The sequence below is a fragment of the Macaca mulatta genome, chromosome 10 (assembly GCF_049350105.2).
Source record: "Macaca mulatta isolate MMU2019108-1 chromosome 10, T2T-MMU8v2.0, whole genome shotgun sequence".
In the NCBI taxonomy this organism is placed as follows: domain Eukaryota; kingdom Metazoa; phylum Chordata; class Mammalia; order Primates; family Cercopithecidae; genus Macaca; species Macaca mulatta.
In genome coordinates, this window is record NC_133415.1 from 110,135,804 (window position 1) to 110,141,472 (window position 5,669).

A 5,669-nucleotide genomic window follows, 5' to 3' on the forward strand; every position below is an offset into this window, starting at 1 on the left:
TGATAATATTATTTATTTGAAAAGTTTCTCCAAGGTCTTGAATGCTTCTCTAGTCTAGGTCTGTAGAACAAAAAACTTCTTCAGTTTTAAGATCTGCAGAAGTCTCAGATTTTAATAAGGTACTTCTCCAACAGTAAATATGTGACCTTTTCCCTCCATAAACCTATCTTAATTTTGCCAGAGATGAGTTTTATGATTTTATTCTGTGCTTTCAGTAAACCTTTAATTGCACTGAAAGTTTCTTGTGCTTGCAAGCAAGAATAAGAATTTATAGAAGCACAGAAATATTAAGTTAGTTATCTTGTAAAGAGAAATGGTAACAATAGTAATAATATATACCATTTCTGAGAACTTATATGTGCCAATCACTGCTGATTCAGTGTCTCATTCAATTCTCCCAAGGACCTTGTAATTACTCTGTCACTACACCATGGTTTACAGGTGAGAACACTGAGGATGCTATTTGTCCAAAGCCACAATAATACCAGGGGACAATACTACTACTTACCTCAAGAAAATGTGGGTCTCACTGCAAAATGTAAATGTGGGATCCCTTTTTATTAAGAATTTCAAGATGATAGCAGCAGAGAATTAAACCAAGCACAGGCCCTTCTTAGCCTGGGGTCCTGGGTGACTTCACAGGGTGTACACCTGTGAGGCTGGGCCTGCCCAAGAGGTTGTATGTAGTAAGGACTAAATAAGGTAATATAATGATAAAGGAAAATACATACATAGCACTTGCTATGCGCTAGGTATTTTTGTAGGTGCTTTGCAAACAATAATTCACTGCATCTTCACAGAAACCTTATAAGCTAGGTACTTTAAAAAAAATCCCCATTTTACAGGTGAGAAAACAAAGGTACAGAAAGGTTAAATAACTTTCCCAAGGTCACAAAACTAATAAGCAGTGGAGCTGGGACTTAAACCCAGAAAGTCTGGGTACCATGGTGCTAGTACAGGTAAAGTACTTCACGTGTGGTCTGTGTGCACACTGCGGGAAAAGGTCTGCAAGTCTTATTGTTGGCTAGTGTCAAATCAAGATCCCCCGATACCATATGTACAATTAACAAATATGTTATATTCCCTGGTCACATAGGAACCAAACATTTCATTTTGAGAACATTCTGGTATGCTGTTAATTTTACTTACTCGTGAGACTGTCAAAAATTGTAAAAACATTTTTATAAATAAGAAAAAATTTCCTCTGAATTTATACCATACTTACTCCTTTAACATGTAACAGTGTCACTGAACTTTGGTATGCTTTGTAAAGGAAGAAATTACTAATTTAAAAATATGTTTAACCCACAACACATCTGGCTTAGGATATACTATCAAAATGGGAAGGAGTCACAAATCTACGATAGTCATTCAAATTTAAAAATAAATTTGAAAAAGACAGATCCCTCCAGTTTGGATAATTAAGTCATCTTAAGTTTATTATTGCAAATTTACTTAAAATAATTTTCAGTTATTTGGGAAACAAAAATGGAAGGAGAGCACTATATATAGTTTGACGTTACTACCTATCTTTATTAGATGAAAATGAAAAATTAATGCTAGTAGATATTTGGGAACCATCTAGAATTCTAATTCTAGAGATTTCTTTCTAAAAAGGATTACCATAATACTTAGCATTTAAAATGGTAACTGATAACAGTCATCCCATCTACCATCATCTACTATATCTAATTTGGATATTTCCATAATTTTAATCAAGAAAGAACATTAGATTGGAATCTTTGTAATTAAAGTTTTTAAAAACGAATGCAACAAGGTCAGGCACGGTGGCTCACACCTGTAATCCCAAAGCTTTGGGAGGCCCAGGCAGGAGGAGGATTGCTTGAACCCAGGAGTTCAAGACCAGCCTGGGCAAAATAATGGGACTCCCATCTCAATTTTTAAAAATTACTTGGGCATGGTGGCACACGTCCATAGTCTCATCTACTTGGGAGGTTGAGGTGGAAGGATCACTTGAGACCAAGAGTTCAATGCTGCAGTGAGCTATGATCGCACCACTGCACTCCGGCCTGGGTGACAGAGTGAGACCTTGTTTCAAACAACAATAACAACAAAAACCAGTACAATAAAAAGGTGCCCAGAAACTCTTAGTTTTCCCTGAAGGGCTCATAATGACCCTAACAAAGTAAAAGCTGCTTGTAATACCCCCCGTTTTCTGAGAAATTAGATTATAATCATTGGTGATACTAAGTGATTTCAGAAGTTATGAGTTCATAGGGAAGAAAAACCATAGTGCACTTTACAAAAATAAGGAAAATCCTCCAGGGTTTCCATCTACGAATTCCTTACTGAGTGTCTCAGTTGAGCCGCTAGTTTGATGTAGATAATCTGTTCAGTGCTGCCGAAAAGAACAGACTTTCTAAGCTGTATATACATGTACATTACAAGATTTTCAATGGAATGTTTTTGTAGTGAAATATTGAGAAACGTGTACTTCTGTTTGCTAAAAGAACTTCTGTTCACTGTTACACAGATAGGTATCCCAAGTAAACAATCCTGTAGAAACAAGCCAAGGTCGCCCTCTGCTGGCAAATGCTCACTGTGCTCTCAACTCCCACTATTTTGGGTGGAAATTTCTTTGAAATGTTTTCAAGTCATTGTCTTAAGGAATGGGGTGAAAGAGTCTTGAGTCACAACAAAAGAGTTTGGGGAAAACCAAGAGGGTTTCTGTGTGACACACTCAACAGGAATCTGCTTTGTTAATCCACTTTGGATGCTTGGATGCCCCAAGTCCCGGTAAAGCCACACTTAATGTGTGCTTCTTTGCAACCAAGCTGTTCACAAAACTGTAAGCCAACATAGTACATCTCTTATTAAAAATTCAAAATGAAAAGTAACTCATGCTAAGAATATAGGCATGTTCAGTTTCCATTCACCTAGCAATTAAATAGAAACTGTACTTATTCATAAATATTCCCTGTGTAAAAATGGCAGAAAAGTTTACCAGTTTGAACAATAGTCACTACCAAAATTTAATTATTTTTCTATTGTTTAATTATTTTCACCTATATTGTATGGATCAATAATCATACAATCATACCCATGGACAAAATTTTACTGATCTCACAGGGCATGGTGGCTCACGCCTGTAATCCCAGCACTTTGGGAGGCCAAGGTGGGCAGATCACAAGGTCAGGAGTTCAAGACCAGCCTGACCAACATAGTGAAACCCCATCTCTACTAAAGATACAAAAATTAGCCAGGCGTGGTGGTGTGCACCTGTAATCCCAGCTACTGGGGAGGCTGAGTCAGGAGAATTGCTTGAGTCCTGGCGGTGGAGGTTGCAGTGAGCCGAGATTGTGCCACTGCACTCCAGCCTGGGCGACAGGGCGAGATTCCATCTAAAAAAAAAAAAAAAAAAAAGACTGCTCTCCCTTTTTGTTTCTAGGAGGGAAAACATAAATCAGCATAATCTGCCACCTGTGGAAGTGTAGAGTTCGGTTTTGGGGCAGGCTGCTTGCATTCCAATTCTGCCTCTACTCATTGCCTCTATGGCTGGGACAATTTACAACCTGATCTCAGTTTCATCAACCATAAAATGGGAGTAACAACAATAATAATGACTTGGTAGAGTCATGGTGGGGATTAAATGAGATTATTCATGTAACAAGAGTCTTGGAATATTAGCTATAATATTTGGGCGAGCATACTGCTCCTTAGTGGTTCCACTGATGGTATATGCAAAAGCAGTTTGTCAACTATATAACCCTAGACAGCGGGAAGAGTTTATAGAGTATGCTGAATAACCAGGATTACAGAGGAGTCTGTATCATAATAGAGATTTCTGGAAGATACCTTGGGCATTGAACTATAAAATGCAACTAGTATTAATAATGAACACGTGTAAGATACTCTGCTTGGTGCTGCAAAGCATATACCATGCAAATACCATGGAAGTAGATACAAGTTTTAAATCTGGGAATCTAGACAAGACAAATACACTATTTAATGAGGCAGAATATGCCTTGAAATCCTGACAGAACTTTGAGAGGGCTTTTGAGAGTTTAAAGGAAAGATAGTAAGAGGAGTTCCATTGAAAAAAGGATAAGAAAAGGTAGTTGAAGAAGAAGCATTTCTCAGAAATGAGTCCAAAGCTTTGCTGGTTGGAGGGTCAGGCACAGGACAGATCTCATTGGACCTACTGTGTATCAGCTGTGTGAGCTCTGGTAAGTCACATCACCTCTGTCAACTTCACTTTCCATATCTATAAAATGCAGGTAATTGCAATACCTATCTTTTAGGGCTGTTCTGGAAACTACAGAAGACGGAGCATCTAAAGCACTTAGCATAGGCTGATGCTCAAAAGAGCTATTATTACCATCATCGTCTAGACTAGAGGTTCTCAATCTTGACTGCATCTTAGAATCACCGGGGGAGCTTTTAAAAAATATTAATTTCCTCTGTTCTAGCCCAGACCTACTAAATCAGAATCTCTAAGGGTGCAGTCTAAGCATCACAGTTTTTAAAAAGCTGCCCAGGATTCTAAATGATCTACAGCCTTGGTACGGAACTGTGGTTTGTGGCCCAGCAACCTCAGCTGGGGACTTGGTAGAAATGTGGATTCTCAGGCCCATCCTAGACCTACTGAATCTGCATTTTATAAGAAGATACCCCAGATCCTAAAGCTTCCTAAGGAGGCCAAGGCACGCAGACCACACTAAGTAGTGAAGGACAGGATCCATGGTACCTATGTAACCTCACGAAATCCCTTCCTTGAGGTCTTTTCTTTCACTTTCTTCTTCAGACACTCCTAAAAGTGGGGGTTGGGAGGAACCAACCAGCTCAAACATTGGAGTGGGCATGTGTGTGAGTAGTAAGAATCCCTTAACATTTCTACGGAATGTTCTATTAGTAAGAGTAGTTCACTTGTGATTTCACTTGACCCTAATTAGGAACAGCCCTGGCATCATTTTCCCCACCATGCAGCAGGAAACTGAGGCCCAAAGAGCCCCGAGGTGGGCTCAGGGTACCCCAGTGGGCAAACAGAGGCCAGGGCAGGAAACTCCCAGCCAATCTTGCCTCGTTCCGAGGCAGCATTAGAGCAGCCTCTCAGAGGATGGCCTTGGACTTGAATTGGCAGCAATCAGAATATTTTAGATGTTTATACATGATAAATGCAATAATTAATTCACAAGAGAAAACAGCTGGCTACCTTGCGCTAGCCCTAGTTACAGACTGATTGACTGATTTGAGACGGAGTTTCACTCTTGTTGCCCAGGCTGGAGTGCAATGGCATGGTCTTGGCTCACTGCAACCTCCGCCTCCTGGGTTCAAGCGATTCTCCTGCCTCAGCCTCCCAAGTAGCTGGGATTACAGGCACCCGCCACCATGCCCGGCTAATTTTTGTATTTTTAGTACTGACAGGGGCGAGGGGCGGTTCACGATATTGGCCAGGCTGGTCTCGAACTCCTGACCCCAGGTGATCAGTCCGCCTCGGCCTCTCAAAGTGCTGGGATTACAGGCGTGAGCCACCGCGCCCGACCAGTTGCGGATTTATAAAAGCAGTCGCTTACCAACTTGCAGCGGCTACACCAACCTTGGACCAATTCGCAAACTGCTGGTGTAAAGCGTTTTTGCGCATGGGCTGTAGCCTTGCGGAAAGGAGCCTTTTTCATCGACGATTTCCGGGCGACGCAGGAAGTGGCTCC